The sequence below is a fragment of the Bos mutus genome, chromosome 23, assembly GCF_027580195.1.
Source record: "Bos mutus isolate GX-2022 chromosome 23, NWIPB_WYAK_1.1, whole genome shotgun sequence".
In the NCBI taxonomy this organism is placed as follows: Eukaryota; Metazoa; Chordata; class Mammalia; order Artiodactyla; family Bovidae; genus Bos; species Bos mutus.
Genome location: NC_091639.1, coordinates 13,404,967 through 13,417,369, shown reverse-complemented (window position 1 = coordinate 13,417,369; position 12,403 = coordinate 13,404,967).

The window sequence follows — 12,403 nt, the reverse complement described above, 5'->3', positions numbered from 1 at the left end:
AGAGGCTCGAAAAATGACTCTGATAAGGCCATAACTCCTGGAGTGGAGACAGTCCATGTCCCTGCACACTTGGCACCACCAGGGTCCCCGCAAGCCAAGCAGCTGTGCCACCTTCATGCTCGACCCTCACTGGGGCAGAGCTGCCACAAGCAAAAAATGTCTTGCATCTATGCATACAGGGTCGCTTCAATTGTGTTCATCTCTCTACAACCCTGTACTGTGGCCTGCCAGGCTTCTCTGTCAGGGAGGGGGGCTCTCTAGGCAAGAATACTGAAGCGTATTGGCAAATACTGGTTGCCATACCCTTCTAGAGCACTGTATTTCCTGCTGCCCTAACTGCCAACTCCCCTGAGTACCTGGTGCTGTCAGAACCCCTGCGCCCCAAGCAGCTGCACCACCTCCACACCTGGCCCTCACAGGGGCAAACCCAAGTCCTCCAGGGCAGCCTCAGCAGCAAGCCCCAGTGGACAGCCCATATCCAGAGGTGGAAATAAAACCACAACTGAAACCCAGGGGCAGTGTGTCTAAGGAAGAAGACCCAAAATCTTCCCACCATCTGTACAAGCTGCAGCTTATATCCACATGATCAACTAGGCAGACTCTGTGTCTGTGGAATATATAAAAGGCTATTGAGAGTTCCCACAAAAGAAAACGCACCAGTTCTGATAGCTGTGGACATTGGAGGCAAGAACACACAGGAATAGGAGCAGATTAGAATCTAAGTTGCCCTCACAGCAGGTCCAGAGATCAGCACAGTGTTGGAGGGCATCCTAGGGAGTCAAGAGGGAAAGGACTCTGACAGCAGTGACTCGAGAAAAACATTTGTTATTCTTTTGCATTTTTTCTTTTCTTCCCGCCCTGTTGTAGTTGTTGATTTTATCGGCACTAAGAAATCCAATTAAGCTTTTGAGCTTTTTTCTCAGTCACATTTTTTATTGTTGTTATAAATCTCTGCCTCTACATTGGGCTTTTGCAGTTCTGTGGAGTTTTCCTTTTTTTTTCTTTTTTTAATCTTAATTTTTTAACCTATTATTATTTTTTCTACATTTATTCCTTGTTTTCTTCTCCCCTTGCAATTAACCTTTAGCATATATAAATCTTCTTTATCTACTTCTATTTAACTTTGCACATCTATTCTTTCTTTCTTTTCTTTCTCTCCAATCCTTTCAACATATTTGTTTTACTTTCATTGCTTTATTTCCCAATTGGCACCTTGCTTTAGCTATGTTTTCCAGTTTATGCTTTAGTTAGTTTTGTTCTAGTAGATATAATTTTTGGTTTCCTTTGTTTGCTGGGTCAATCTATTGTACTTTACTTTTGTTGGACTGTTTGATTTTGCTTACAGGTGTATATGTATATATGTATATTCAGTCACACTTTTTATTGTTGTTATAAATCTCTTACTCCACATTGGGCTTTTGCAGCTCTATGGAGTTTTCCTTTGTTTGTTTGTTTGTTTTTTTCCCTTCTTCTGTTTTTTTTTTTTCTCTTCTTTATAATTTTAATTTTTCATTTTTAAACCTATTATATTTTTTCTACATTTATTCCTTTGCCTGCCTTTCCTACTGTTCTTTTCCCCTTGTAGTTAATCTTTAGTGGATATAAATCTTCTTCATCTACCTCTATTTAACTTTGTATATCTATTCTTTCTCTCTTTTCTTCCTTTCCTTTCCTCTCAACATATTTGTTAGTTTTGTTTTCATTCTTTTATTCCCACTTGGCACCTTGCTTTAGTTTTGTTTTCCAGTTTGTGTTTTAGTTTGTGTTTTTTTTTTTTTTTTTTTTTTTTTTTTTTTTTTTTTTTTTTTCATTTTCACTAAAACAGTTTTATTACGTTTTTGAGTTTTTTTGCTCCTCTGCTTTTAGGATTATGCTGATGGAAAAATTAGAAAGCAAACTTTTTTTGCCCTTACCTTTGTTCTTTTTTAAGTACACAGTCTTGAATTAGCAAAGAGAAGCTATGTCTTAATGCTGTAATAGTATGGTGAATATTTTAATGTCACCAACAGAAAACACTAATCTTGTTAGGCTGTTATTTTTCTTGTTTGGATGCTAAATTCAATTGACCATTTTTTGGTTAGCTTTCTTCATCAGTTTCTAGAGCAATCTCAGAAAACAAGTTTATATAATAAATTAATATCTAGTATATTCAATTATTTTAATTATTCATTTGCTTTGAATTTAGTTAAGATTTCTCATAGCTGAGGTAACATTTTTCACAGTTGTGGAAGGGCACCTAGGGAAGGAGGGAGGTAGAGAGAAAAAGGCATAAAACAAATTTATTTCAGAATTTGGTTTCAAGCATCACAAACATCAGTGGAAAACATCTGAGAGAAACACCAATAGCAGCAGTTTTTAAACTGGTATATTTGCATCAATTCCAGAAGCAACTTGCTTAAGAAATAGGAGGTCTATTCTAATATTCCAAACATCCACTCTCTTAGAACCTTTCTGTCTGCTGATAACATCCAAGTAATAATAATTTATATTCAAAACATTCTCCTCAAATTTATGGTTCAATCTTGTTTTGTTTTTTTAACTGGAAACAATTTTTTATTTCCTTTGTTTGCTGGGTCAATCTACTGTACTTTATTTTTGTTGGGCTATTCTGACTTTGCTCATGGGTTTATATGTATATCTGTATATTCCATTATTTTAATTATCATTTGCTTGATTTTGTAGCTGCCATTTGTCTGGGGTTCATCTTTGGTTTCTCGTTTTTGGATATTTGCTTTAATCTCACTTAATGCCATAACAAACCCCTTGTGGAATCTTCCTTCCTGACTAGAGATCAAGCCCTGAGCCTTTGGAGTGGGAACACTGACTCCAAGACCCTAGGCTACCAGAGAACTAACCCTAGGGAGCATCAAATAGTTAAGAACTCACACAAAGGAAACCACCTGAATACAAGACCGGCATCACCCAACCATCAGTAGCACCCTGTGCAGGATGCCTCATCTAAACAACAAACAAAACAAAAATACAAACCCAATCATCAGCAGACAGGAATACCACCTCCCTCAGCCTTGCCCATCAAAGGAAAAACAAACAAACAACAACTCAGCACAAATCTCACCCTATGCAAAGCTTACACAAACCACTGTACCAACCTTAGGAGGGCAGAAACCATAAGAAAAAAGAATTCAACCTTCTTCAAGGAAAGAATTCAACTTTCCTTGAAGCCTTGGAAAAGGAGACCTCAAACACAGTAAGTTTTTAAAAAATAATGAAAAGGCAGAGAAATACTACACAAATGAAGGAACAAACTAGAAACACCAAAGTCCAAATAAATGCAGAGGAAATAGGCAAATTACCTGAAAAAGAATTCAGAACAATGATAGTAAAGATGATCAAACACCTTGAAAGTAAAATGAAGAAAATGCAAGAATCAATTAACAAAGACCTAGAAGAATTAAAGAATAAACATACAGAGACAAACAACACAATTACTGAAATAAAAAATACTCCAGAAGGAATCAATAGCAGAATATCTAAAGCAGAAGAACAAATCAGTGAGCTGGAAGATACAATGGTGGGGAAAAACTTCTGAAGAGCAGAATAAAGTAAAAAGAATGAAAAGAACTAAGGATAGTCTCAGAGACCTCTGGGACAATATTAAAAGCACCAACATCCGAATTATAGGGGTCCCAGAAGAACAAAAGAAAAAGAAAGGGTATGAGAAAATTTTTGAAGAGATTATAGTTGAAAATTTCCCCAACATGGAAAAGGAAATAGTCAATCAACTCCAAGAGGCACAAAGAGTCCCATACAGGATAAACTCAAGGAGAAACATGCCAAGACACATGCTGATAAAACTAACAAAGACTAAACACAAAGAAAGAATATTAAAAGCAGCAAGGGAGAAGCAACAAATAATGTACAAAGGAAACCCCATACACTTAACAGCTGATCTTGCAGCAGAAACTCTGCAGGCCAGAAGGGAATGGCAGGATATATTTAAAGTACTGAAAGGGAAATATCTACAACCAAAATTACTCCACCTGGCAAGGATCTCATTCAAAATTGATGGATAAGTAAAAAACTTTTCAAACAAGCAAAAGTTAAGAGAATTCAGTACCACCAAATCAGCTTTACAACGAATGTTAAAGGGATTTATATAGTCAAGAAATACAAGAGAAGATATAAGATCTACAAAATCAACATCAAATAATTAAGAAAATGGCAATAGGAACATGTATATCAATAATTACTTTAAATGTAAATGGATTAAATTCTCTAACCAAAAGACACAGACTGGCCGAATGGATACAAAAATAGGACCCATATATATGCTGTCTACAAGAAACCCACTTCAGACTTCAAGACATATAGACTGAAAGTGAGAGAATGGAAAAATATATTCTTGAAAATGGGAAGAAAAATAAAGCTGGAGTAGCAATCCTCATATCAGACAAAATAGACCTTAAAGAATATTGCAAGAGATAAGGAAGGACACTACATAACGATCAAGGATCAACCCAAGAGGAAGACATAACAATTGTAAATATCTATGCACCCAACAAAGGAGCACCTCGATATATAAGACAAACACTAACAGACATAAAAAGAGAAATTGACAGTAACACGATAATAGTAGGAAACTTTAACACCCCACTCACAGCAATGGACAGATCATCAAAACAGAAAATTGATAAGGAAACACATGCCTTAAATGATGCATTCGATGAGATGGATCTTATTGATATCTTCAGGACATTCCATCCAAATGCAGAAGCATGCACCTTCTTCTCAAGCACACATGGAACATTCTCCAAGATAGACCACATCTTGGGTCACACATCAAACCTCAGCAAATTTAAGACAATTGAAATCATATCAAGCACCTTTTCCGACCACAATGCTATGACACTTGATATCAATTACAAGAAAAAAATGGTAAGAAACACAAACACGTGCAAATTAAACAACACATTTCTAAATAACCAACAGGTACTGAAGAAATCAAAAGGGAAATCAAAAAAATTTCTAGAAACAAATGACAATGAAAACATAACAACTCAAAACCTATGGGATGCAGCAAAAGCAGTCCTAAGAGGGAAGTTTATAGCAATACAATCCTACCTCAAGAAACAAGTAAAACATCAAACAGACAACCTAACTTTACACCTAAAATAACTGGAAAAAGAAGTACAAAAAAATTCCAAAATTAGCAGAAAGAAAGAAGTCATAAAGATCCAAGCAGAAATAAATGAAAAAGACATGAACAATAGTAACGATTAATAAAACTAAAAGCTGGTTCTTTGAGAAGATAAAAAAATTGACAAACCTTTAGCCAGACTCATCAAGAATAAAAGAGAGAAGAATCAAATCAACAAAATTAGAAATGAAAAAGGAGAGGTTACAACAGACAATGCAGAAATACAAAGGATTATAAGACTATTATGAACAACTATATGGCAATAAAATGGATAACCTGGAAGAAATGGACAGATTCCCAGAAAAGTTCAATCTTGCAAGTCTGAACCAGGAAGAAATAGAAATTATGAACAACCCAATTACAAGCACTGAAATTGAAGCTGTGATCAAAAATCTCCTGAAAAACAAAAGCCCAGGACCACATGGCTTCACAGGAAAATTCTATCAAACATTTAGAGAAGAGCTAATGCCTAGCCTTCTAAAACTCTTTCAAAAAATTGCAAAGGAAGGAACATTTCAAAACTCATTCTAAGAGGCCACCATCACCCTGATACCAAAACCAGACAAAGACAATACAAAAAAGAAAACTACAGGCCAATATCACTGATGAACATAGATGCAAAAATCCTCAACAAAATTTTAGCAAACAGAATTCAGCAACACATCAAAAAGCTCATGGAACATGATCAAGTTGGGTTTATTCCAAGAATGCAAGGATTCTTCAATATATGCAAATCAATCATTGTGATACACCATATAAATGAATTGAAAGATAAAAGCCATATGATCATCTCAATAGATGCAGAAAAAGCCTTTGACAAAATTCTGCACCCATTTCTGATTAAAACTCTTCATAAAATGGGCATAGAAGGAACCTACCTCAACATAGTAAAGGCCATATATGATAAGCTTACAGCAAACATTATTCTCAATGGTGAAAAACTGAAAGCATTCCCCCTAAGATCAGGAACAAGACAAGGGTGTCCACTCTCACCAGTACTATTCAACATAGTTCTGGAAGTCCTAGCTACAGCAATCAGAGAAGAAAAAGAAATAAAAGGAATCCAGATAGGAAAAGAAGTAAAGCTCTCACTGTTTGCAGATGACATAATACTGTACATAGAAAACTCTAAAGATAGTATCAGAAAATTACTAGAGCTAATCAACGAATTTAGCAAAGCTGCAGGATACAAAATCAACACACAGAAATCACTTGCATTTTTATATACTAACAATGAAAAATCAGAAAGATAAATTAAGGAATCAATCCCATTCACCAACTGCAACAAAAAGAATTAAATGTCTAGGAATAAACTTACCTAAGGAGACTAAAGAACTGTACACAGAAAATTATAAGACACTGATGAAAGAAATCAAATACAACACAAACAGATGGAGAGATACTCCATGTTCTTGGGTAGGAAGAATCAATATTGTGAAAATGATTATACTACCAAATGCAATCTACAGATTCAATGTGATCCCTATCAAATCACTAATGACATTTTTCACAGAACTAGAATAAAAAATTTTCACAATTTGTATGGAAACACAAAAGACTCCGAATTGCCAAAGCAGTCTTGAGAAAGAAGAATGGAGCTGGAGGAATCAACCTTCCTGACTTCAGATTATACTAGAAAGCTGCAATCATCAAGACAGTATGGTACTGGCACAAAAACAGAAATATAGAGCAATGGAACAAGATAGAAAGCCCAGAAATAAACCCATGCACCTATAGGTACCTTATTTTTGACAAAGGAGACAAGAATATACAATGGGGCAAAGACAGTCGCTTCAATAAATGGTGCTGGGAAAACTGGACAACTAATGTAAAAGAATGAAATTAGAACACTTCCTAACACCATACACAAAGATAAACTCAGAATGGATTAAAGACCTAAATGTAAGACCAGAAACTATAAAACTCTTAGAGGAAAACTTAGGCAGAACACTCAATGACATAAATCAAAGCAAGATCCTCTATGACCCACCTCCTGGAGTAATGGAAATAAAAACAAAAGTAAACAAGTGGGACCTGATTAAATGTAAAAGATTTTGCACAGCAAAGAAAAGTATAAGCAAGGTGAAAAGACAGCCCTCAGAATGGGAGAAAATAATAGCAAATGAAACAACTGACAAAGGATTAATTTCAAAAATATACAAGCAACTCATACAACTCAGTACCAGAAAAACAAATAACCCAGTCAAAAATTGAGAAAAAGACCTAAACAGACATTTCACCAAAGAAGACATACAGATGGCTAACAAACACATGAAAAGATGCTCGACATCACTCATTATTAGAGAAATGCAAATCAAAACCACAATGAGATATTCGTCAGAATGACAATCATCAAAAAGTCTACAAACAATAAATGCTGGAGAGGGTATGGAGAAACGGGAACACTCTTGCACTGTTGGTGGGGATGTAAATTGATACAGCCACTATGGAAGACAGTATGGAGATTCCTTAAAAAACTAGGAATAAAACCACCATATGACCCAGCAATCCCACTTCTAGGCATATACCTTGAAAGTGAAAAGTGAAGTCGCTCAGTCGTGTCCGACTCTTTGTGACCCCATGGACTGTAGCCTACCAGGCTCCTCCCTCCATGGGATTCTCTAGGCAAGAGTACTGGAGTGGGTTGCCATTTCCTTCTCCAGGGGATCTTCCCAACCCAGGGATCGAACACAGGTCTTCCGCAGTCCAGGCAGATGCTTTAACCTCCGAGGATACCAAAATTGAAAGAGACACATGTATCCCATTGTTCATTGCAGCACTATTTACAATAGCTAGAACATGGAAGCAACCTAGATGTCCATCAACAGATGAATGGATAAAGAAGCTGTGGTATATATACACAATGAAATATTACTCAACCATAAAAAAGCATTTGAGTCAGTTTTAATGAGCTGGATGAACCTAGAACCTATTGTATAGAGTGAAGTAAGTCAGAAAGAAAAATATAAATATCGGATTCTAATGTATATATACAGAATCTAGAAAAATGGTACTGAAGAATTTATTTACAGGGCCACGGTGGAGAAACAGACATAAAGATAGACTTATGGACATGGGGAGAGGGAAGGAGAGGGTGAGATGTATGGAAAGAGTAACATGGAAACTTACACTACCATGTGTAGAATAGATAGCCAATGGGAATATGCTGTAAGGCTCAGAAAACTCAAACAGGGACTCTGTATCAACCTAGAGGGGTGCAATGGGGAGGGAGGTTCAAAAGGGAGGGGCTATATGTACACCTATGGCTGATTCATTTTGAAGTTTGATGGAAAACAGAAAAATTCTGTAAAACAATTATTCTTTGACAAAAAATAAATTAAAAAATAATGGCCAAATAATCTCCAAATTTGATTAAAATGACAAATTTACAGTTTCAGCAGACTCAAAGCACAAAGGAGATAAAGCAAATGACACCTAATAGAAAAAGTAAAAAACACATCATAATCAAATTATTTCAAAACAGCATAAAAGAGGAAAATCTTAAAAGCACCCAGAGGAAAAAAGTGGTGCATTAGTTATGGAGGTAAAAAGTAAGAATGACCCCTGACCTATCAGAAACAACGAAAGCCAGAACACAGTGGGGCAATAACTGTAAGGTAGTGAAATTACACAACTGTTAACAGAACCATCAACCCAGAGAAAATATCCTTCAGAATCAAAGTCAAAATAAAAACATTTGCATACATACAAAATCTGAACGAATGCATGGTTAGCAGATCAGCACAATATGAAATTAAAAAGGAAATCCTCAAAGCAAGAGGCAAATGATCCAAAGGAAATTTGGACTTAGGCAAAGGAATGGAGAAAACTAGAAAGAGTAAATACATAGGTGGATATAAAAGTTATTTTTATTATTTTTTTAATCAGCTTAAATGATAATTGTTCCAAGCAAAAATAACATAATGTACTGAGTTTATTCTGTAGATAGGAGTAATATGTATGACAAAAATAGCACAGAGTGCCAGGGGAAGTGAGTAACAATGTATGGTTAGAAGAGTCTTACACAACATGTGAACCGATATGATTCTAGCATGCTTTTGTGTGGAAACTGACATGCTGATTCTAAAATTTATAAGGAAATGCAAAGGTCTGGGAGTAATTTTTAAAAAGAAAAATAAAGAGGTCTTACATTACCTGATTTCAAGACTTACTACAAAGCCAGTAATCAAGACACTGTGGTTACCATAAAGATAGACATATGCTTTAATGGAAGAGAATAGTCCAAAAACAGCAACCAAATAATGACATATATACAGTCAGTTGATCTTTGACAAAGTTTCAAGGCCATTTAATAAAAAAAAAAAGATATCTTTTCAACAAATGATACTGAAACAATTAATTAGATAGCGATGTACAAAAAAGAAATGAAATTTGACTTAACTCACGACATATATAAAATAACTCAGTTAAGAACACAGAACTAAACATAAGAGCTTAAAACTTATAGAATAAAACATAGACAATGCTAGAAACCTTGTGTTTGGCAAAGATTTTTAAAGTAGGACATCAAAACTTATAATCCATAAAAGGGAAAAATTGATGAATTTAAAAAGAAAATCTTTCACTCTTCAAGGGACAATGTAATGAAAACGAAAAAGCAAGGCACAGACCAGGAGAAAAATATTTGCAAAATACATACCCAAAAAAGAACGTGTACCTAGAACATATTCTGATGTCATACAACTTAACATAAGACAAAACAATTCAACAAAAACTGGGCAAAATATTTGAACAAACCCTTCACCAAAGAAGATACACAGATGGCAAATAAATATATAAAAAGATGCTTAACGTCATTATTCATTAGAGACAAATTAAAGACACAATGAAATACTCCTACACACCCATTAGAATGCTTGAAATTTAAAGGTTTCTCTCCACACCAGAATAAAGTTAATACACTTTTTGTCATAAAAACCAAGAAACATTAAACAAAGAGAATGATACATTGACTACATAAAATAAAACACTTCCTTATAATGGAAAAACAAAAGCACTACAAACATCTTCGGAAAACAAAGTTAACCTGGGAAATAATATTTAGAAACATACGACAATGGGTTTCTAGCCTCAGTATGCAAAGAATTCTTGAAAATTATGTTTTTAAACTCAAGAGGACATAAACTGACAAGTCCCCAAACAAGAAAGTGACCAAGAGTAACATAAAAAGATGCTCTTTCTCAGTTATTATCAAAGAAATAAAAAAGCAACTAAATAACATATTAGTAAGCTGGCTAGAGAAGGCAATGGCACCCCACTCCAGTACTCTTGCCTGGAAAATCCCATGGACAGAGGAGCCTGGTAGGCTGCAGTCCATGGGGTCATTAAGAGTTGGACATGGCTGAGTGACTTCACTTTCACTTTTCACTTTCATGCATTGGAGAAGGAAATGGCAACCCACTCCAGTGTTCTTGCCTGGAGAATCCCAGGGACGGGGGAGCATGGTGGGCTGCCGTCTATGGGGTTGCACAGAGTCCAACACGACTGAAGCGACTTAGCAGCAGCAGCGGCAGCAAGCTGGCAAACTAATTACCAAGCCTACAACACCCTATTAAAGGACATAATAGAAGAAAGATGTAAATAAATAAATGAATAAATGTTCTCTTATATAGAATTGCATTATAAAAACATAAATTTCTCCAAATTGTCCCATATTGAACTCAAAACATTACAAAAATCTATTCAAATGACCATTCAAAATTCCAATTAAATACCTTGAAAAATGGGGAAAACAGAGTTCAAAATAGTTGTAATTATTATTCAATAAAGTCAGTATCTCATTTATTTAAAGAGTAAAATTAAGCCATAAAGTTGCAAACTGAAATTTAGAAGGTTTTGTTTGTTTGCTTGTTTTAAATAATCACATAGTGGGGGAAATCTTTTAGCATACCATAAAAACTCAGAAGCATAAGACAAAATACACTGACAAATTTATCACGTAAAACTAAGAACTTCATTATAAGAGGGTAATAAAGCACGTTGAACAAATTTTTTAAATAAAAATACAAACTGGGAAGTAACATTCATAAAGCATATGACAAAAAAATAATTTTTAATTTGCAAAGAGCTCAAAGAAATTCTTTAAATTTAAAAAAATATGACAAGAATAGGCAATTACTCAAAGGAGAAACTAAAAAATGGTCAGCAATCATGAAAAGATGTTCTTTCTTATAATCAAAAGAGATGAAAATTAAAGCAGCTATATACCATACTAGTAGACTGGCAAAGGTGGAAAATATCAAAGATCTGGATTGAAAAGGGAATAGAAAATCAGGCACTTATGATCTGCTGATGAAAATTTTGATTAATGTGCTCTTCCTGGAAACCATTTTGACTGGTACCCAAGCAGGAAGGCAAGGAAGAAGGGAGGGAAAAAAGAGAGAAAGGAAAGAAAATGTGTTCTCTCTTAAATGTTGCAGGCTTCCAGGCTCCTCCATCCATGAGATTTTCCAGGCAAGAGTACTGGAGTGGGGTGCCATTGCCTTCTCCGGTTATATAGGATAAATAAGGCAATATCCTGCAAGCATTAAAAGTAATATAGAATCTTTCTTGTCATGAAAAAATGCTCAAAATCAGTATAAATATATTATATATATTAATGTACAGTATATTAGCACAATCCCAATTTCATAAAACAACATGTAGGAACATATGTGTGTGTGTAGGCATTCATAAGAGATAACGAACCGTTTTCATCAATAGATTAACAGTGCTTATCCCTTGGTGAAGTAATTCCACATGGTTATTTTCATATTAATCTTTATACTTTTCTAACTGTTTTGTTTACTTTAGTTACTTTTCAGCTTTACTTTAAAAACTGAGTTTTTAAAATAACCAGTGTGTTTCAGATTTAAATAAAACTATTTTTTAGATTTAACTCATCCAATAAGATGGGAGGAAATGTTTAAGAATAATGTAGCAATTAATTCAATTTATCACATATATAAAATTACCTAAAAACATGTATTCTCTGAACAATTCTTCTATTAAGTTCATTTTATTCAATCCTCTCCCTCTTCAGAAAAGACAGAGGAGAAACAAAAAGCATTTGATAATATTCCAAATATGAAAGAATATTTCATATTCTTTTTAGTGGTTTTAGTAACTGAATTGCATTTTGGGTCAATACTCCTTTTGATATTTAAGAAGAGACAAAATAGAAGGAAACTTTAATAGCTCATCAACATGTTTCTTGTATCATTAGTGTCCAAGCAAAACAAAGCA